This window comes from Anoplolepis gracilipes, chromosome 5 (assembly GCF_047496725.1).
Source record: "Anoplolepis gracilipes chromosome 5, ASM4749672v1, whole genome shotgun sequence".
NCBI classification, from domain to species: Eukaryota; Metazoa; Arthropoda; class Insecta; order Hymenoptera; family Formicidae; genus Anoplolepis; species Anoplolepis gracilipes.
The window spans coordinates 12214020-12237416 of record NC_132974.1 but is presented as its reverse complement, the minus strand read 5'-3'; the positions used below and the strand labels follow the sequence as shown (position 1 = coordinate 12237416).

Here is a 23397-nt window from a genome sequence, read left to right as displayed (position 1 = left end):
ATAAATTATTAATGAGTACACACGCCTATACGATAAAAGCTATGGCCAGAGGCGGCGGCTGCATCTAGTTGCGACTCTTCTATGCACGTAGCGTGACGTTGTACTTCACGAGAGACACACGTATGCAAAATAATTTAGACCGCAAGTTCTCCTCGGCAGAGTATTTCAATTAACGCGACGTGCGACATTTTAAAAATCGAGAAAGAACTATAGAGACCCACTTTCATGTAAATCCAGTAATTTATAATTAATCAGCACTCAAAAGTTATTCTCTTTTAATGTATTTTTATGTTTAATATTTTTTTATAATCATCCTTATAATTTTCCCAAGTCGTAAAAATTTTCAGTGAACAATTCGTTATTTGGCTGTACTTGACATCTTTGCTTAAACGCATTTTTTTTCCAAGTTTATTCTATTTTTTATAATATCTCTAATTTCATTAAAACTATCGTTAAAATTATTCAAATATAAGAAAATATTAAATTTAATTTAAATAATATTCTCGGGTTTTTAAAAAGAGAGACTATATATATTAATATTCTGTAGTAATATATTAATATAAAAGTCTTGTTCAAATCTGTTTTACAAATGATTCTCACGCACACATGACAGAAACACATTCTCATCGCATTCCTTTCCCGAGGGAAATCTTCAAGAGTCCTATTTCTCACTTTTGCCACGGAGACACACGGTTTTCTTCGCGTAAAAATCGTCCAATTACGCTCGTGATTAGCTCGCCTCTCGTTCCTACCGCTAAACGACGATATATTTCATCGTCAACTACGCACGTGATTGACATCTATCGGTTGCCTCGTCTCGGTGGCATTCAATTAGCGAAACGTTAATCCGCGACCTTCTCGCTCCCGCGTAATTATGCAAATAACGCGCGGAATCAGACGTCACGGTAAAATCTCCTTCGGCGAGGCGGTATAATTATCATAATTATTTAGCCGCCGCGCGATGTCAAACAAACACTCGCGTATACCGAGTGGCGAAAAAGGAGGAGTCGAGTAAGTGCCGACGACGGACGAGAGACGAAAGTACTGTGGAGGAAAAAAAGTCAAAACTTCGTTCTAAAAATATCGCGCCACGGGAAAATTATTGCCCGCCGTCATTCCGCGATTCCGCGGCACCGACTACGTCGACGACTAAATATATTCAGGCCTCGTGAGTATAAATATTTATAAAATAGCGTCAGCAGATGTGTGGCCAACTTTAGTTACATACGACGACACGGATTCCCCGGCTCGACATTCGTAGCCGAGAGGAGGAGAGGGAGAAGAACACCCTTTTACACGTATTTTATTGAGCGGAATTCAAGTTGGCATCATGTTGCTTAATATGCAAACACATACACATGGAGCGAACAATTACTACCATCTGAAAACAGAGGAATCAGTGTCGTGCACACTTGCAAAAATATATTCCTCTAATATTCAAAATTCCAAAAAATTTTACATATTTTATACTTTTATATTTATTTATTTATATATTTATATTTTATGTGGTTTTACATCTTTTTGGTTTATTTATGAGGTTTAACTTATGAGGAGGCTGGTACAACGACGATAGATAATGTATGATACATGACTCATTACACAATTTATAACGAGTAATAAAACAAAACCGCTATTACTATCTTGCTAAATCTTGCATCAAGTCTTATAGAGGTGTTAAAGAGCGAAAACGTGATCGAGTTAACGGTGGCTTCTTCCTTCATCCACTTTAACTAGCGATCGGATCTATCGCGACAGCCTCGAACAGCTAAAGTCTTTCGAAAAGCCGTTAAAAACTTTTCGATCGATTAAATTTCACGACTCCCGCGCCATCGATTCATCGTTTCACGTTGGCAGCGCGACGAAAGATATACTTAAATTGCTTCCGACACGACGTACGGCAATTAGGATCACCGGCGTTGTATTAATGGACCTCCCATTACTTCACACGTTGACTTGACGTTCACTTCCGGACTATCTGACAGTTTTTCCGAAGGAAAAAAAATAACGCGAGAATGAACTCGCGTCGCTACTATATCAATATGAAGAAACGTGAATCTGAATATTTTTGTATTCTGCGCAGCATTTTCGAAGAGATGGACACGCGATGAGACAATATTGTCAACTGTGAATTCTCGTGATGGTAGATACATTAAAGTAACTTACCTACAGTCTTCGTTAAAATATGGAATATATAGATAAATTATAATGAGCTTGTCAAGTTATAAAAGGTACATTAGATTTGTGTATGTACTAAATACTAAATTATAAAAAATGATGAAATATATAGTTGCTAAAGTGCATCTAAAATTATGTATTCATAAGAAGAAACAACAGAGGAACATAACTTCTTTTTACAAACTTCTTTTTGTTCGTAATTGAATGAAATTATGTCCATTGATTGAATTATATTAAAGTCCTTTTTGCGAAGAAAAGATATATTTGTAATAATAACGTTAAAAAAACAAGTGAATAGAGAAGGGAAAGGAGGAGAGAAGGAGGTGTCATTAATAACTGTCGATAACACAAAATTTCCGGTCCTCTCGCGCGCCAATTACGGGGACAAAAGTAATTCCCGCTCGCGACGGGTTCTTAATAAAAACGACTCGATGAAAAAGAACCTACCGTTAGTATCAGTCCATAACATTATACTGTCGGCGATCACGATAATCTCGAGTCCGAGATTTTTTCTCGTTACCGCCTCATTAGCGTCGATAAGTTTCTGTCGTGAGTTTAATCGCAGATTAAGAGGTTTGCACTAGAAAGGAGGATAAAGAGAGAAATATATTCGGCAAAAAGACTACTTCGTGAATATCCTTTAATGAAGATTCTAAATACATTTAGCGCTTTCTTTTACTTTCACTTTTGCATTATTTCATCTATTCAATATTTTACGTCACATATAATTTCTTTATACAAAAAAAAAAAAATCTTTCAGTATATTTGTTTCAAATATTCTCTGAATCCGATGAAAATTCTTTTAACATATAATATGCTTATAATTAATGCGTATTAAAAAATTAATTATTAATTCTTTAATAACTTTTATATTAATTTATATTAAAAAATTAGTATAAAAGTTATTAAAATTCCAGAGAAGTATCATTTTCTTGAAAGTACTAACAAATTACTGTCTTTGAGAATTGCATTTAATGTTAAGAAGTGAAATTCAAGTAATTACATTTATTACATGATAAGTACATACAGGTTTTGATGTTGGAACTCGCACGCGTGCGTGCGCGCGTGCGTGCTCGACACCCGCAGTTACGCTGACAGCTTGAGCGATGTTTAACAAACAGCACAGCTGATGTCTTGAGGCTCCTAAAACAATCTTACCAATGTCGGAGTTCATCCCCGTCTTTTGTGTACAATGCGGTTAACTTGTATTGCTCGTATTGTCTTGTACGCAGCATAAATTACACTCGAACTATTGTGGCAAAAGTTTCAGACGTTTATGATATAATAGCTGGATGCGATAATCTGTTAGTAGTATTACTAATTATTATACTAATATTTCATATTCCTTCATTTGTTTATGATAATACAAATAATAAATATTTATTATTTTATTGATTTATTTTCATTGTTGCAACAACTGTGTACGCATTTTTTTTTTAATTTAAAATTATTTCTAATCGTGAATTTCGTAGAAAATTAACAAGTTTTGTCAACATTCTATCAAATTTTTAATTTTTATTTACGCCGTCGGGTCGCGGAGGTCACATCACGATGGACTAAACGAAATTACGGACGATGCGAATGAACTTGATTAATTGCTCAGCTGAGTCATGAATTAGTGTGTGAATGACGAGGCAGTGGGATGTAGAATCGAAGAGCAAGAGCAGCTGAGTTAAAATGAGAACTGTGACGAAGGCAAATCGAGTGGACCCAAGAAGCTTTCGACCCGCTTCAATCGACTTGTTGAGTGACGATAAAAAATTGCTTTGCCTAAAGAGGACCCCTATTTTTCTGGCATATTCGATCGAGTTTTTAAATTACAATTCTCAACTCAGTGGGATACAAAATTCGACAATATTTGTTTGGACTTTTATATATGTGTTACATATGACAAACGAATTTCTGTCACATAAAGTACAGAAAAAGTTATTGCCAGCATCATTTTGTAAAAAAAAATTAAGCAGGGTAAATCTTGTTAGCATTTTATTTTAATCATGCATTATTTAAAAAAAAAATAGATATATTGTATTTTTTTTTCAAGTATATTAAAAAGTCACACATGTGTGTTAATGATATTTGCAGAATCGACAGAATATATCGAGTCTTTATAATTTTCATTAATTTACCAGCACTTTAGTTTTTCATTTCCGTCGGTAATAAACTTGTATCATTACAATTTCAGAAAGAGCGTGAGAGAAAGGAGACGGCGTAGACATTGAAGCAACGAGGAGAGGGCATTGATGATGCATTTAAATGTTGCAGTCGCACGTTTCATCTAATTACTGCGCATTGGTGAGTGTACTAAATACATTAATTACATTAGTATACCTTAGACGGAGCAGTCTTGAAGGCGTGACCTAATTTGCATCGCTTGCAGCAGTGAAGGAAGGACCTAAATTCGCGCTTTGCTGGCCAGTAGTTTAGCTGGAAGTGCGTTTCGATCGAATCGATCGGTGCGATCGGTCCGATGCGTGCTCGCTCTTGCACGACTCGCGCGCCAAATTAATTATGCACGGCTAGCGTGAGTTTACCCGAGCGGTTTACACGGCAGTAACGATGACTCGCGTGAGCGCGAGTATACACACTATACACGCGGTGCGCTAACGTTAAAGGGCATAGTGTGTACCCAAGCGATTTGGAGCGGTCATTAGTCCGTAGTAGTGGATGAGTTCGTTACAAAGATACGAATTTGTTTCCTCCCCGAGGGAGCGAACGGTGTGTCCAGATGATCGAGTTAATCGCGACGCTTTGTGCGATTCTATATCGGATTCAACCATATTTAGCGCAAACGGCAATAATAATCTTAAGAGGAAGAGAGAGAAAAAGAGAGAAATTTAAATTAGCCAAGTAAACACCGAAATAGCATTATCTCAATTTATCGTGAAACAGATGCGCGAGATCTCTTTATTTCGCAGTATTTAAATATCAAATTTTCTTAATATATTATGTAATTATATTTAGATAGATTTTTTTTTTTTTTTTTGGAATATGAGAAATTTCGTTCTCAGAGCGAGAAGCATATAAATGGTATAAGATTGTAGATGTTTCATCGTAACTTTTTTATACGCCGACGCTCGATTAGCTCGACAAACTTATATTGATATTTGCATTCCATTTTTATTTTCTCCGTCCAATTTCCTCTCCGTTGCGTATTACTTCGTAGTCTTATTACATCGCGTCGTTTACTTCCCATTTTGAGGGGAGTATATCTCGTCAGAAATCGCTTTGAATCGCGAAGCGTATGATCATAATAAGGAACCGCGTTATTATATGTAAAATCCCAACAATATTCTTCGATTTCGTTCGAAGAGAAGACACAGTAAAAGGAAGAGAAAAAGAAAGAGAGAGAGAGAGAGAGAGAGAGAGAGAGAGAGAGAGAGAGAGAGAGCGCACCTCGGTAACACTTTTAAATTCAAGATTAAAACGCGGCGAGCTCCCCTCCCTCGGGAGTTCGAGGGAACATGGAGGGAAAAGGATTCTATCTTCTCGCCGGGTGATAATATCGCCCGGAACTATTTTTTATCCCCCTCTCCTGCTCTTTTCTCCGGTAGATGGGGAAACGGAGAAATCGCTCCCGCCTCGCGTTGATTAGTTCTGTTGCGATATCTCTCGGCCCCCGCGCCTTCCGGTCCCCCGAGAAAACGAAGGCGAGAACGAGGAGGGTCTCTATCGCGGGATTTTCCTTTCTCTCTCTCTCTCTCTCTCTCTCTCTCCCTTTTCTGCTTTCGTTTCTCTCTCTCTCTCTCTCTCTCTCTCTCTCTCTCTCTCTTTCGATCAACTCTCTCAGTTCTGACCAAAGAGGATTAGATGGAACAAAAGTTATACGTGAAACAACAATGTAAAACATTGTAATAGGTTTACTTTGTTCTCCCGTAGGGATAAAACGGTAGGATAACATTGTGTCAGTAAAAATTGCCTTACGTAGTGTTTTAAGAAAACACTCACAAGAAGCAACGTTGAACCTTTAAATTAAGACTTACAAATCACTTTCTTAGATAGCAATTCTAGAAGCGATTCTAGAAAATCGTTACTTTGCGTCGTTTTAACTTATTTTCCGTAAATAAATTCGAGCGAGTTACGCTGACCGAATGTTGGGTTACAGACCGTTTCCAAAAGAATCACGTGCCGACGATAAGGCGAGCGAGATATTCGCGTTAGCAGCGATCTACTAACGGTTTTACGGAGTGCCGGATGAGAAATCTTGGTGCGCGACGACGTGATTTACTCTTCGAATACGCGAACGCCGAGATCCGTGACGCGAAGAACCGCCCTCGTAACGCGTATAGTGGCTATGGCGTTTTAACGGCACGCGCGCAATAATGCTTTCGTTTGTTTGGCTTAACGTTAAATTTAAGCCCCTTCTTCAACAACCCTTTTTGTGTCTCACGCGAATGCACGGAGAATTAAATAAATTTACACCTCGTTAATTAATCATTTAGGTATTAATTGTTTAAATTTTATTATAAAATTATTATATTCAAATTATAATGTATTATTAAAATTATTATATGAAAAAGAGTTAGGTTAATTAATCACAGGCGAACATATTTCAAATATAGATTATTTAATATAATTATTTAAATACATAGTTTTTGAATACAAATACCCAGGAATATAAGTAGGAATAGTATCTGTTTGAAAGAAAAAATAACTGAAATTATTGATGTAATAATTTTAAGAAAATTCTTAAAAATTTTCTTATATGAAATAATATTTTAAATGATCGAACTCTGATTATTTATTGCTTTTTATATTTTATATCATTTTGATTTTATTTTACACGTTATAGTAAGAAATATCAATTAATTGAAAAAGCTCGTGCAGTTTTGATGATAAAAGAAACGCAGCACGCGAATAAAAATGGATCTAAAAGATGTAAGTGATAAGAGTGAAAAAAAAAGAGAAAGAACATAAATTCGTAAAGAAATAGAAAATTTAAACATTCCGTTACTGATACAATAAAATATCTATTTAAAGTTTCTTTATAAAAAAACACATTTTAAATATTTATTTCTGATTGATAAAATCAAAAACGTAAAATTGAAACCATTTAAAATAGTATTTTTGACTACAAGAGAATGAATTCTTTCTTTGCATTAATCATTTAAAATCTAATGAGAATAATTTTTATATTTCAGATATTTTATCCGATTTTTATTATATTTAAATAAAACATCCTTCCAAAATCACCAGAATTTAAAGACCGCTCAAGAAAAAATACAAGTATAATTCTAGCGAAGAAATGTCTAAAATGTAACGATGTTACGTGATGTCATTTTATTATGTATTGTCATTCTATATCTATTCAATTATTTCGCACCTTCGTTTCCGATTTAAACGAACCTGTAACATATCGTGAGCAAGTGGCGCGTTTAGGTGATAGATAACAGGATGGTCTCGCCCTTGCTCGCTTTCTCGCCAACCCCGGTTCACGGCCGATAAATTATTCGGCGTGTTGTTTTCCGCCAAAGATTGCACGTTCTTTCCACCGATGGTCATCACCGCAACAGAAATAGAAATGAGAGAGAAAAAGAAATAATGGTGAGATAACAAAGTGTAAAGCTTAGGGAATGATCACAAAGTTGGATAATCTGATGTCAATTGAGTGTACAATATTTTTCTTTATGAGGATTTTAGTAAAAAAATGCAATCGCTGATTCCATTGATTGATTCAAATTTTTAATGACGAATTTTTTAATATATGAAAAAATTCTTTAATTTACAAATGTAAAAATTTTTATTAGATGTAGGAAAATATTTTGATAATATATATATTATATATAAATGTATTATTTATATTAAAAATATTTTTATAATACAATTATATAATATTCTTTCATATTATAAATTATAATTTTACAAAATAGAAGATGTAGATTGTTTTGTGCTCGTGTTTTATTTTTCTTAAATGCAAAGTTTGCATGTAGAAAAATTAAACATAAAAATTTGATTACGCAATCATTTTTCGTAACCATTAAATATTCTATTGTATATATTGTAATAATTATGCTTTGTATTACTATGTTTTTAAAGTAAAAATAACTTGAAATTAGTTACAGGATAAGATTTTGTTGTATATTTGCATTCTCTAAAGTTTAGTCTTGAAAAAGAAAGAGTCTTTAATTTACAGTTCTATGCAACTTTGTAATTATAATTTGGTTAAGATTCTCGCACAGAAAGTTAACTCGAAGTTTACCAAAGAACGGATTCTTGAAGTTTTCTGCAAACGTTACAAAACACCTCGAATTATCTCGAATCTTGAAAATTGCTGCTTACATCGGTAGTTTGACTTCTAAATCGAGTTATATATTAAACACTTCAAGAAGACACTTTGTATAGAATAATCTATTTTTCTCCAGAAATTTATCAGTATCAAGCCTATGAAAAAAAAATACCGAAAGGGATGGTTGTAACACCATCATTGTACTCTATAATGGAAATCGGTTTAAGAAAAGGGGAAAGAGACGAAAGAGAGTGAAACTGCACAGAATCGCGGGTGGCTGACTAAATTTATGTACGAAGAAGGGTGCGCTTTCGAGCCTCGAGATTCGCGAAGGGTGGAATTTCGATCTCTTCTGGCTGATGCCAGTCGATGAAAAAACGAGCCCCACCCCTTATTTAGTAGCCAGATGCGCATACATCGATCCAATCACGGACGTTTATTCAAGCTGTTTACCCGACGACGCGATCAGGCGATAGAGAAAAAAGTTAACGGCGGAAAAAAAAAATGAAGAAATATCTTATTTGTAACTTTAAAGGAAGTGTGTATAAGCTTTCTTTCAACCCTCATATTAAAACGTATTATATATAAATAATATAATGTCATAATAAATAGTTACAATATCAACTAATTTATAAAATAAGTTTTATGAAATAAAGAAAAGAATTATTAGATTAATATCAAAGTATTCAACATATTACGTCTAGTGTTACGTCCAGTTTTGTAATTTCTGCTCTATTTCTAAATATATCGACTAATTAGGAATTATTCGAGCAAAGTACTAAAAGCCAAGTAGAGTAAATGTAGTTATCGCAAATCCCGCATACTTATCGAACCGGATTTGCTATTTCTATAGGGTTAATCTCGTTTTATGTCGAGTGTATGTCGTGGGGCGTCTCTGAAGGACTCGTTGTCTCGACCCTCGCGGCGAGACAGCGTCATCGCGACTCGCAGTCGGATTCGATTGTGCGAAAGTAATTTCGGTGAGTGGCAAGTCGGCGCTTGTAAGCGAGAACGTAGCGGTTGGCAGAATAGGAAAACGCTGCCCCCCCGGGATATATATCCGTCGACTTTATTTTATTCTGGAAATCGGAGAAGAAGTTGTTTAGGACGGAATCTCTCATTTATTACGATTGGCAAGCTTGCGGGAGCCAATTATTCTGTTTCTGATGCAGAAGCCTGATTCCGTTTATGTGAAAAGTAGATTAGTAACCGAAGCTAACGGAGATTTTAACCTGATCAACTATGTGACTCTAAAAATAAATTGAGATATCGTCCTTTTTTCAATATCTTGTATCCAAATATCCGAATAAATATAAATATACTTGGCCATTTTCCTTCAGATAAGAACCACTTCGTCGAAGAAGATTATCTTTTAAATATATACATATACTATATTTCGATCCTTATGAATGCCCATACCTTCACGTAGCGATATCGGAGCAGGTAAAGCGACGTCGCGTGCAATGGACACCGCGTTTCTTGCGTGTGCGAGCTCACGTCAGTCGACGGAACAAGCGAGGATGACGATTATTGCGACAGCATAACACCTCCGACGATCTCGTGTATCGCGCCACGCGTGTTTGCACTATGATAACGACGATGCGCTCATGCGAGACGGCCGATAACCCGTTCGACTACCGGGAAACAAGCGGCAGTTGTTGCGACCGAGGCTTCGATGACAGTTGACACCCTGTGCGTGCGTATGTGTGGCACGATAACACGTGACAATAATCGGTCTTAGAAAATCAACGTTTGATGTGACAGCTTGCGATCGACGAAACGTAAACGCGTGTTCTATCAGAAAGCAATGATAAAAGATGACGCTATGCCATTGGCATTCGGCGATAGTCATGGACAGATGATCGAAAGCGAGTAGATTGAATGAAGTCTTTGTTGAGATGAATTAAAAGTCAATTCTCTAATATCAATTCAAGGAAATTCGATCAAAAATCTATAAATTCTATATCGATAAATTAAAATAGTTTTACTTTTTCTAATTTTTTACGGAATGTCTTCAAATATTTCAAAATTTTCCATAGATAATTTTAAAAGTTTTCAAATAATATCCTGATTTTTTTATATAGCTTGCATCAAATACATATAAATTTGGTGTCGCTGTGTCTTTGCAAAATTTTCAAATCTGCCGTCTCTAAATTAATTTTAATATCTGTTTTGAATTTCATATCTTCCAAAATCTCTGCGTAATTCTCTCTCCATCTTTCATCATATTTCGCTTTCGCTAAACACACTTGGTAACGCGTAGCGCGCACGCGAGGTATTCGGCATAAATTGTGATACACGAACCGGGGAGCGTTAACGACTGATTAATAACAACGACAATCGCGGCTCGGATAATAACCGCTCGGTAATTCCGCGAATGCCTGCATCGACGCGGCGTGCCACGCCGATCGTATTGAATTGCAATGCGACTGCGGTATAAACCACTGCGTATCTTTTATTCGCAATGTTGAATATGCAAAACATCCGCAGGAAGCGATCACGTACCTTCTGCGAAAAAAAAGGATCAACGTGTCACGCGCGAATATAAAGACGCAACTACATATATCGAGAAGCGCGTCACTCTTGTCGTCGAGAATCTGAAAGAATTAAAGAAGACAAATTTTTCGTCGCATGAAAAAAAAAAAAATCAATTTTAAATTTTCTTCACTGGAGAGAAGAAAATCTTTGAGATATCCTTGTGCGCGCACTTTAAACAATTTATCACGCGTGAAATCCTCTGAAGCGAGCAAAAACGAGAACGCGAGAAACCTTCATTTTTTTTTCTATCTACGATCGTCGATGTAACACGTAAACGGTGTAAACTCATCTCAGCCCTGTGATAGTTCGCTTGTTTACCGGCGAATAAAGCCGCGAGCGAGAGTAAAGTCGCGACACGTATGAGCCGATGTATGTAACGGCGTGCGCGTTTTTCACGCGCGAATACGTAACGTTTCCGCCTCTCATACATAGAGATACGAGTGATTTACATACATATCAGTTTCATTTCGTTCGAGAGCGCGCAAGCGTTCGCAGCCCTTTTACAGCGCGCACGGCTTCCACGTGGGCGTGGATGAGGAAGGGGGTGAGAAAAAGGGGGTATGCGGACACCATCATGGAACGTAACACCATGGAATCCCCCATAGGGCACGACAGATGACGGCTCTCTCGCGCGCACAATGTCTGTAACGAAGAGAGAATGCGTTATTATTATTCTTTTAATTCGATTTTATCTGCGCGGGGAGATACATAGTCGCGTAGAGCTCTAAAAAACTAAAATATGACACGATGAACCGATTCTTCCCCTAGCAAAAGGTTTGTAAAATTAAGAAAACAAACGTTCATAAATATAAGAGTCGGAAAAAATACATTTGCTGATTTTTTTACATAAAAGCTTCAATATATAAACGTTATTTTTTTCTGAGAAAAAATTATTATATGTATACTGTGACATTATTTTCCCAACTGCGCTACGTGAAATAATCGCATCTTATTCAAATCTATTGAGATAACATTGATATCGCGTGTAATTTTTGAATGGGAAGATAAGGGATCGACAAGATCGACCTCCGCGTTCGACTCTCGAGCGGTGGAATCGTTGGACGGAAAAAAAAAAAAAACGTAAAATAAATAATGTTCTATGCGGAGGATCCGACAGTTACGAAAGTTTTGTTTGTTGTGTGTCGTTGTATAAGTATCCACATGTAGCGTATTCGAGAATGTCGCACAGAAATCCGGTTTCCGCCTTTATTCCTGCTTAATGGTTACATACCGAGACGTAACAGCAGGCATCTATGAATAAAAAAAGAATTCAATGGATCTAAAAGTGGAAGATAAACTTGCTTTTTAAAGGAAGTTGAGAATGAATTCTTTATATGAGAAACGATACAAAAAACTGAGGACTAAAGCCCATAAATGACAAAGTATTTGACGTATGCTGAAAAATTATATATTTTTTCATGTATACTTTAGTATAGCTTTATATATATATATATATATATATATATATATATATATGTATAAATTTTTAAATAAACTGTTAAATAATATTTTTTAGATAATAATTTTATATATATAATTTTTGCCGCTACTGGACAAATCAAAATTCAATGTTTTTAAATATAAAAATAATACTTTAATATTTAACGTATAAATTAGACAATGGTTTTATATTTTAAATTTGTAATATTTTTTATATAAGTATACATTTTTATAAAAATATAAAAATTTAAAATCAAAAACCGATGTACGGTTAAACAGTATTTTTACATGGTATATATGTATAAAATTAAAACATTTGATATTTCTAAAGTAGTAACAATTAATATGCCTAAAAATTACTACATAGAATTTTTGGTATCAAAAATTTGTTATTGTAAAATAATTATGCGATATCAATGTATGCAATTAAAATAAAATCTCTCTGAGAAAGATATTAATATACACATATATGATAAGAAATCTAAAAAATTGTGTGAGTAGACTAATTGTAAAATGAATGACGCATTGATCATTTGTCATGCAACTTGCTGACAACTTGATTGTAAAATATGTATTATTTGAATGAATACGCGCATAAGAGGTGCACATAAGAAGTGAATCCAAATAGAGTTTTTTATTTGAATTTTTCATGGATACTTCGAATTTTTTCAAAATTCTGAATGCGGCTCGCGATTCGTTCTATTGAAATAACGTTGATGAAATAAGTCTGAAAAATCCTAAAATCCTATTAGCGAATACAATGGAAACGGTGACGGTACTCGCAACGAGTTTTGCCGGTCAATGAACAGATCCTACGACAGAGTGTGATTGATTCCTTAATAATCTCGTCGATTATGGCCCCGCCTCACATCGCACGAGAGATGGCTCGATAATGCAAATTTCACAAACGCGAGTGGTAGTCGTGGTAATTATGTATAGGGCTGTTGGAAGCGGAGAGACAGAAAGAGGGGGCGAAAAGAAAAGAACCACAAAGGCTCGGTAGAGTGTGAGAAAGAGATAGAGAGAGAAAGTGGAAAGCAACACCGCGACACAGGGTACAAGCACCATAGGGGTGTCACTCGCAGCTGTTTCAACCCCACGCAACGCGAACGAACCGCCACACCCCGCGAAACGAATCAAGGAGCAACAACAGTCACTCGGTCATTAAGGGGCGTAGATTGTTGTTTGATTACAGAGGTTGAGCCTAACACTCTTCCTCTCTTTTTTTCTTTTCTATGGGGACGGATGATTATTTTTTTTTTGAGGCTAATATTTTTTGTCTTATCAATTCTATAACGCTCTTATACTAACGATGTTTACTCTTGTAAAAGTTTTTTACGATACATGTATCTATATAATGACACAATTTGAGTAAAAATTATTCTTTTATTTCAAAACTATTTTCTTAGAAAAGATATTCCAAATAAAATAAAGAAAAGTATAGAATCCAAAATTTTGGCAAATATTTCTCCCTCGAAATCTGATAAAATTATTTTTTAAGATTCATTATTTTTTCCAATGTCGATTCGTCCCTGACTTTCCATGTAGACGCGTACCTTGATCTCTGTCTTACGGAGATTGTTCGTCCCGAGGAGAGGCTGAGGTTGATATCGTCTCGGATCCTCGGTGGTCCCCTCGAGTAACCGCGTTGCGCAAACAAAACGAGAGTCGAGTGAGACGAGCAGACACGCACTCGAGCCGCAACACGAGGAAATCTCCATCGAAGCTGTCGGTTCCAAAGCGACTTGGACAGAGTTTGGCTCGAATGTGAGCTGGTTAAAAGGGTGAAACGAAGAGGAATTCGTGTAATAATCCTAAAATCTGGCCAACATGTTTATGCACGACTTTGAGATTATATCTATCAGTAAATCACGTGTGGCTTTTACATAAACGGGGTTATAATCCAAACTTTAAATTGAAGATATTTTGAGAGCGTAAAAGAAGAATAATAATTTTTCTAGAAAGATTTAATTAAGAATTTTATTACTCCCATATAAAACTAGTTAAAAATTTAGCTAAAAATGTAGCCACTTTATTATAAATTAACACATTTTAATATAAAATATAGAAATTAATCATTAGATATAAAAATAGATTAAAATTAGTCATATTTATTATACATTAAATTTAATTATAAAAATACATATCTTCCTCATACACACACACACACACACACACACGCACATTTGGTATGCGAAAATTACAATAAAACCAGAAAGAGATTCGTTACTAGCGGTATATCAGCGGAGCGGAAGCGCGAGTTAACGAGCGCGAGTAATTATTTGTATTATCTCGTAATGCGCATTATTATAAACGTAATAGTCGTCTCATTTGTATATCGAGCTAATTAAGCACGCGCGCGCCCTTGTCTGCTCGCCTTTATGCGTGTGTGTAGTTGACTATAACGAGCGATAAATATGTAATAATCGTTAGTCGCGTCGGGCGCGCGTTGCATTTTCCCAAAAATTTCAGTTATTTTGGCGGCAACCCAGGTCGCATCGCGTCGGTCGACAACCCCATTCGCATAATTACCGCGAAATGAGAGTCGATTTGTTTGTAGTTTGCCTTTGTTCGAGAGAAGCCGCGAGAGATACGCGGTGGTATAAGTGCGGAATTCAATCCGATGCGCGCCAAGTCGCGCGAGCGCCGCTTGTGTTGCGCGATAAATCGCGAGCGAGCGATATAAATGGCCGGAATCAAGCCGATACATAAATTCGGTGGTTGAAGCGATATATACTGGAATAAGGTATCTCCCTGCGCGGCGCGGATGATTCATTATCTCCGTATTCTATGTGATCCAAATTTTTCAGATCTTGTTCGCACACCTCACGTGAAAAGTGTATTATTTGAAATTTATTTTAAACGAGATGTGTATGATGAAGAGCGCCGTTTCGGATAATTTATAATTCGAAATAAAATTTTAATTATACATGTATATATACTCTTTTTTAAGTAATATAATTTTAACAATAATAATAATAACAATAATAATATCTGGTTCTTTAAACCATATTTTCTAGATTTATAAAATTATGTTCTGAAATTAAATTACATTCCTATGTTATGTTGATTTAAATTATGAATTATGTAAAGTGAGTTTGAAAAATCATTTCTATAATATAATTACTGAGAATAATTAAAATTTTAGAGTTTTAACTTTATATGTATAATTACACGATCGTGGGAATAAGCATAAGCGTTCGATGTTTAATATTATTTATTACGGTAAAGATTCAAATATGTCAGATATATCGAAAATGTTGGGCATCAAAAATTTTGTATCGAATCGAGAAATATTTGAATAATATAACCATTCGAGCGTTAGAACCGCGAATGCATTCGCCGATGCATTCGTTCCACCATCATTTGGATCGCAGTTGGAACGTCTCCAGAGAGCGTCCAGGACGAATCTCGGCTGGCCAGCGTAACTCGCTTCGTGTATTTCTGCGAGCGTGGGGCGGTCGGGATATAAATTAGATCGACTTGTCAGCGGTCGCCGACACTAAATAATACTTAGTGTACTCGCTGGATTAACGCGCGGTCTTTAACCGCGAGGCCGACCCTCGACGCTCGCGGTTTCCGCGTCGCATCGCGCGGCCGACCTCCTATTTCACGGATGCACGGAACTCGTTCGGGAACGATTTACGGGAGCGGGCGTGAACCGACCGTCATAGAGACACGGGGGCTGTGTCGAAAAAACACGCGGCAGGAGAAAAAAAAAAAATAAACTATGGTGATTCGCGCGTGATTAATGCGGGACGGATTAAAGGCGCGTTGCCGCCCACGTGTGTATGTATACGTCATGTGTGTCATCGAATTTATATAAACTAATCCAGACAAGAAAATAAATCTGTCGCTTCTCTTTTTATCGTAATTGAGACGATAAGAATTTGCGCTCAGCCTTTCGCGTAATTATCATTAGTTGTGGATTAACGCGAATTAAGGCCGATACGTTGGTCGGTGATTAAATTGTGTATTATCGGATATCCCAGTTTTGTTCGTTTTTTTGTTGAAATTATTACGTAAATTAAATTCGCCTATTTGAAGCGCTAGGAAAATTAATATAAAATATATAATTTCAACATATATTTAATACTACATATATATAATCTAACAATAAGTTAAACGAGCATATAAATCTCTCTGTAGTGACTAGAGAAGAAACTTGTTGTTTCTGGCACTAACAATAAGCTTTTCAGTTTCTAGATGAGACACTAAATGCCAGTCGGAAAGTCCCACGCGAAGTTAGTCCGACGACACCCGTCGGTGCCACAGAAAATTCGATTGTCGCGTAAAAAAGCTTGTAAACAGGACCGTTTGCGGAGACTTATTATTTCCTGCCTGTCGTTCCCGGACACTCCGATTACGACAGCGCTCGTTTCGAGACACGGGGCGACGACGACGGGCATTTATTTTCGACGCCGGCGACGACGACCGACGACGGGCGCCCCGAGTATCGATTGTGGGAGGCGTTAATGAGACATCGGCACGTCAATATTTTCACGCTTATCCGCCCGTCGATAAACGAAAACACGGAGAGCGTCATTTGCGTTACAACTCACACATGTTCTCGTCTTTAAAACGGCGATGTTTGAGAATTTTGTCAGTCTTGTCGTAATTCGATCGTTAATGTATGTATGTACATACTATGTACGATAATGTACGAGACAACAAAAGCCGCACGAAAAATCTTTGCTCGATAAATTGAAAATTTTACGCTTCCGTTTGCCTGGACGAGTTTTACGTAAATTCAAAGTTATCGTCAAACTTGGCGAATCTTATTATTCAAGTTTGTTTTATAAGAATATATAACGAGAGCGTTCCAAGTGTTCCTTCTGAAGAAATACTACTTTTACCGGACTATTAAACAATATAATTGGCCATTTATTTTTATCATTATTGTGCATCATTATTAAATTAAAAAGGTGTATAAATGGAATCCGTTATTGTTGATAAGACTCGGAAGATACTTGAGTAAAGTAAATTGAATGCAATAAAATTGCATTATTACGTAATAAGAACCTTTGTTAAACTGAGTCTAGAAGAAAAGAACTATTCGAAAAATACGAAATTGATATCGATTAATAATTCTACAATCAATGATGGTTAATTAATTTAAAAAATGAGATAAAGATTCTTAATTTACAATACGATGGAATTTTATTAAAATGGCATAATGAAATTTTTACTGCGCATGTAGCAAATTCCTATTAATTTTATGTAACAATATTAAAATATCAGGAAATTCGATAAAATTTGTTCCAGTCAGAGAGACAGAGACAGAGAGAGAGAGAGAGAGAGAGAGAGAGAGAGAGAGAGAGAGAGAGAGAGAGAGAGAGAGAGGGGGTGGGGGAGAGGGAGAGAGAAATCGTTATATATTTAAAAATATTATATATATACTTTTTATATAAACACCCTTATATATATATATATATATATATATATATATATATATATATATATATATAATCATATTATAATTTTTATTAATAAATATTTGCGCATCAAAATTGTCAACATTTAATTATAAATTGTTATTATTATATATAGACAAAATTGATGACAAATAAAAATTCGCATATTTACGTAACTTTACGTAATCATCAAAAATCCATGAACTATTTCTTCGTTTTGATCGGCTTCGTACGTCGAACTCGAGTCAAAAATAAAGCGATTTATCGCCGTAATCGTTCTTTTATTGCCTCGAAAGAGCCCCCGTTGATCTCCAGTCTCGTCCGTAGGTGCAAAAGAGTCTTTAATCACAGAGGATTCCTATCGTTTTGTATCAGTCAACGTTACGGGGCTTTCCAACGACACGGTCGTCATTATGCAATACGATCAGAACCTGGAGTGAAGTGCGACCGACATAGATCGACCGACTCCAAAAGTTGGAACATAACTCAGAACTTTATCGCTGATCCCGCTCGTTAAGGAGAAGCGCTTTTTAGGACACCGCGCCGCTCGATAACTTTTCCTCTGTCTCTCAAAGAGACGTGTTGTCGCAGAAAAATATATATACTACGTTGAAATCTAAACATCATAAGGGAGCCGGGGCACGCTGGATGTAATTGTAAATTTAATACATAAATTATAATTAATTTTCAGATTAGAGAGATTCTGGAATTTTAACTTGGTGTCGGCAAATACGTGATTATAATCTACATACATTATATTTTTCTTGAGAAATGAATCTCATGAAAATTGATCAGGATTTTATTTTCTATAAATTTACACAAAAAAGGCGAGTTTTCCAAGTACCAATATTTTACCAATTGGTACTGTCGCTTGCAAGAATATTAAAGCTAATTTATTTTTAAAGCCGATATATTTTTGCAAAAAAAAAAAGAAAAAAACAAATTGGCGCGACTCCACGATCTTTTGATATCATAATCGCAGCGCAGGAATGCCTTAATGAGAGGAATGTATAAACGCGTGTAAATGTATGCACGCACGCCACGAATTATATGTATGCTCGCGCGTGCAACGAGACTTTGGGGCTCCTGTAGTAATTCCCGTTCCCTTAATGGAGATAAGCCGGAACGTACGATGCGGTTTTCTCAGGTGGCGTAATGAGCGAGGACACAGGGACCTTAATATCGCGGTCGACCTGCTTCTCCTCTCTTATCCCTTCCCCCTTTCATCTCCCCTCCCCTCCCCTCCTCCTCCCCTCCCCGTTCCTCCTTCACGCGGACGCAGGTGCGGCGAAATTGCCTTGTCGTAGAATCTGAATCTCCCTGCTGCAAACGGTTCCCCCTAATCCCTCCCTCCCGTAAGCACGGCTTTACGTACCGCGCGAAAGCCGAGTACCTTGCAGGTAGTACACGCGCTTCCTGTCCCCGGGGGACAGTCGAACGCCTTCCTACGAGCTGGTTCTCTGCCGGGTTATCGTCGCTGAAATAATTAATCGCGGCTGCGTGCAAGATCGATAGTCGGGCTCGCTGGAGCGCGCCTGTCGTTCCGTCCTCGCGAAATCGAAAGCTTTCTCCGTGAGAAAATGTGAGAAACGTCACCACCGCGTTTGTTACTCGTTAATCAAAGCAAGATTCGCGCGCGTGTCACGTTTACCATTAGAGATATTTATCTTGGGTATTTAAACCACACCGTATCTCCGGCGAGAATTAAATTAGCCCGACTACGCGATTCGCTGCAGCTTATAAGATTATCATTTCTATGTATATATATATATATATACATATGATATAAACGAAGAAAGGGGATTTACTTTTGTACAAAGCGAGCTTTAAGCTACGTTTCCCCGTGCAACTGTGCCGACGCATATGCTCGACTTCTCTGTATACCCACGAAATTAATTTAGATCGTTATTTGAGTCAATAGAGTGCACAGCTCGAGCCGCGACTCGAGGCGTGCCTCGTTATGTACGTTGCAACATTAATTATTCTCCGCCTTGCCGTGCATCTCCCAAGAGTCTCAATCACCCATCTCGAGTATTCGCGCGAAACATACATGTATACACTCGGTCGCGCGCGCGAATTTAAACCACCTGGGAAAGCTTTCGCGCTGCTGAAAATACCTGCAAGTGGAAGTCGACGGATACGAAACATTCATATAAGCGAGCACGGAAATTTCTACATGGAAAATTCGTGAATACGACGGGCAACTTGTGTGGAAATTCGCGAACGTTGTTCTATTCTCTTCTGTCGAAATGAATGGAGAAGAAGACTTACCGTGCAAACCTGGAGGGAAGCTCCGTTCGTCACGTGCACCCTGCCGGCATTCTCCGTCCCTCCTGCCGCTCGCGACGTTTTCCTCGCTGGTGGTTCGCCTTGCCGGAATCTCTTTCGACGACTTTCGAAGAACTAGACCGCGAAGAAGAGTCGCATCCTTAGCTCCGAATCGCTTTCGGAGGCGGCAGTGATAAAGATTGGCAAAAAGATCGTTCGTCGAAAATAATCACTAACGCGCTGAACGAATTGATCTTGAAGAAAATACTCGTCCGGCGAGCCTGTTTAGTTCATGATTATCTTTGATAACTCGATTTAACACGATGATCGGCGCAACTTGAGAAATTAATCTCGTGGTATTTTTCCGCCAACATTCTTATCAAATTTTTCTTTCTTCAAATTTTCAAGTTCGTGTATATTGAAGTATAAAAGACGACCTCGGGAGGTGTTTGACCTCTTTATTGAAAGTGGTCACGTCGAAAAGAGCAAGTTTGCCGAAGAGAGAGAGAGAGAGAGAGAGAGAGAGAGACAACGATCTGTTATATCGACCTCGAAAGATCGTTAATCGTTCCTCGTTAACGCGTTATCTCGTTTCTCTAACTCTTCGCTGAGCGAACGCTCCCGTTCTCTCAAATTACTATTCTTCTCTCCGGTTCGGTTTCGAAACTTCGCAGCACTCCCCGCAACAGTCATCGACCGCGATCATCTACGATCGATTTGATTGTCTCGATCGTGGGGACCTTTGTAGAAGGTATCGGTCGATGATCGATAATAAGGCGCTAACGCGCTAATTGGCAGACAGAGGCCACCGCATGGTGGCTTCTAACCATCGAGTTAATTATATTTAATTGGCGGACCATTAATTGTATCCTTAATTACGGCTTCGAGATATCTCATGCCCGACTCCCGTAACAATCGAGACGACAATACACGATAGACCCGAGACCACCGCGTCGACGCGAATGAAGAATGTGTTTCGCGTACACGAAAGGGGACCGTCACGTTGGTGAAGAATAGTAAAGTACGACGAAGCAAGCCTAGGAGTACTAAACCTCTGTCTTTCGGTGCTGAATTAATCCTGTAGGCTCCTCGCGTTTCTTCAAGATCGTTCTTCGGGATCGAAGGGAGTTTCGGCGTGAGATCTCGTCCGTGATTTTCCCAAAAAGAACTCGTTTGTCTCGAGGACGATCTCGTACGAGGCTCCTTACGAATCTCGATGTTCTTCCTGCCGAGAGGATCGTTCGCTTTTCTTGGCAGGAACGCTCTTTTTTCCCTACTTTTTCTCTCTACGCAGCTCCGTTATTACGATGATCGATCGGTCACTCCCTTTCTGCCCGATCCAGATTCGTGTCGTCGAAGGGACGCGAGAATTATGTACCGTTCGAGAGCCGCTTCGTGCAAAATTACAAACCGGAACTGAGTGTAAAAGGTGTCGCGTTATTAAACCTGCACCCTGTCGTGTGCAAACTATAATAGTCGGATGAGGCACTCTTTGTGACGAGATAGATAGTTTCTGTGTCAAAGGATGTGAAACAGAACGATATAGGTACCTCTCGAAGCAGATCGCGCGAGGAATCTTAAAGCCTTAAACTACTTTTCATGCTACTCGTCACGTTGCTGCGGAAAAACGTCGAGCTTCTTGCAGGAAATGTCGTATGCTCTTCGCAATGTCTGTTTTATTACACAGAGAATTCTTTGTGATGTCTCTGTCTCTGTAGCAAACAGCTTAAATAACAAACTTTTTGCGATATTTAACAAGAAAGTATCAAAGTATTGTTGCATTACACTCACTGTATATGTTTCTACGCGGAATGTTTGATCCTTGGGCGCGATCTAAACGAAATCGTCAAACTTTATATGCGTATAACACTCTTGGCATCGCATTGAGTCTTGTCGCACGGAAAATGCAAACGTGCTCCATTCGTCGCCATCGACAGGCAACTTTAATCAACTTTAATGAACTCAAGCCCCAGGGAGGTCTCGGCGGATCGATTTTCAGCTCTCGTTACGTCTCTCGGCATCGCTCCGATAGAATTTTCGTGAATCACGGATGCAGTTTCGAGGAGTGGCGAGGCCTTTCAAGAGGAAGGGAGATTATCTATCTCTGGCGACTGCAAAACTCGCTAGACCGCGGTTGTGTCCTCTCGACGAAGCGTCGTCGTTAATGCTTATTCAACCCTTGCACGGACATCGGACTCGCGGCTCGAATGGCCGTCCGCTCGCGCGAGCACTCGACAGAGGACTCCGAGAGGAGAACCCGGCGCGGAGGAGGCACCCTCGCCGAGGTAGAGGAGAGGTCACCCCGCAACGAAGCGGGCTCTCGGCGCGACTGAGAGGCTCGGGATCGCGGCAACGAGAGCCACCCCCGCCGCTACGAGGAGGTGGCGGAGGTCCGCGGCGAGGGGCAGGGATGGTGGTGGCATGTAGGTGCGCGAAAGAGGAAGAGGGCGAGAGGGCGGGAGCGAGGACGAAGAGGGAGCTTCGTGCGCGCAGCCGCGAGTGCGAAAGCTGGACCGACGGTATTAATTGTCTTGTCTCTCTCTCTCTCTCTCTCTCTCTCTCTCTCTCTCTTTCTCTTTCTCTCTTTTATTTTATCTCTCTTTCTCTCCTTGTTGTGAGAACTCGCGAGAGATCGCGACCATCGTAACAAGGAGTTTTCTATCGTATCGTGTTCTTCGGTTTGCAAAGAGGGTCGCTCGCACCCCCTGTACCACGCGCTTTCCGTCAAACCAAACGCCCCATTCGCTTCTGCAGCGGACCCCTTCTATTCTGCTACTCTCTCTTTCTCTCTCTCTCTCTCTCTCTCTCTCTTTCACTCTATCTTTCTCCCCTTTTCCCTTCCTTGACCGCTACGCCTACCCTGAAATAATGGACGGATAATCTGTTCTGGCGCGGTCCCGCCGGGACTAAAAGGTTCCTACGAATTCGTCGAGAACGTTCCCTGCGTTCCCTATCTGCCCTTCGACCTTTTGGTCTCGGTTGCTTTCTCAACTTTTTTACCCTCTCTCGTCGACCTCGTTCGCTCAGCATTTCCTTTCTCGGTTGCTGCCCTTCGTTTTCCCGGGATACGCGAGATCGAACGCGGATCTCAAACGGTGATCTCAAAGTTACTCTACGTCTACGTAAACGGACAGCGAGTTATTCGGAAAGATCAACGTTGTTCTGGAGAATGTGTTGTGGCTTTATCCGCACGTGGGAATCTTGCAATCTAGAGGTTCAAATCGATTTAATCCCGTAGTAAACTTAGAGTTTGTTGTCCTGCAGATATAAAAAAATTATCCCTATATTTATTTCCGACGATAAAAACTGGATAATCAATATATAAAATACCTATATATA

General features: G+C 38.5%; 1 protein-coding gene across 2 annotated transcripts in view; it reads right to left on the bottom strand.

Moving 5' to 3' along the window:
• The window catches only part of Pxb (putative Hedgehog signaling attenuator pxb), a 367940-nt gene extending 345544 nt beyond the window's left edge, over positions 1–22396 (bottom strand). The window contains exon 1 of one of the 2 annotated variants that reach the window (XM_072892946.1): positions 20062–22396. The gene's annotated coding sequence lies outside the window, so the exon portion shown is untranslated. The remainder of the gene's footprint in view (positions 1–20061) is intronic. The other variant, XM_072892947.1, reaches the window with a different exon arrangement.
• Positions 22397–23397: the final 1001 nt, after the last annotated feature.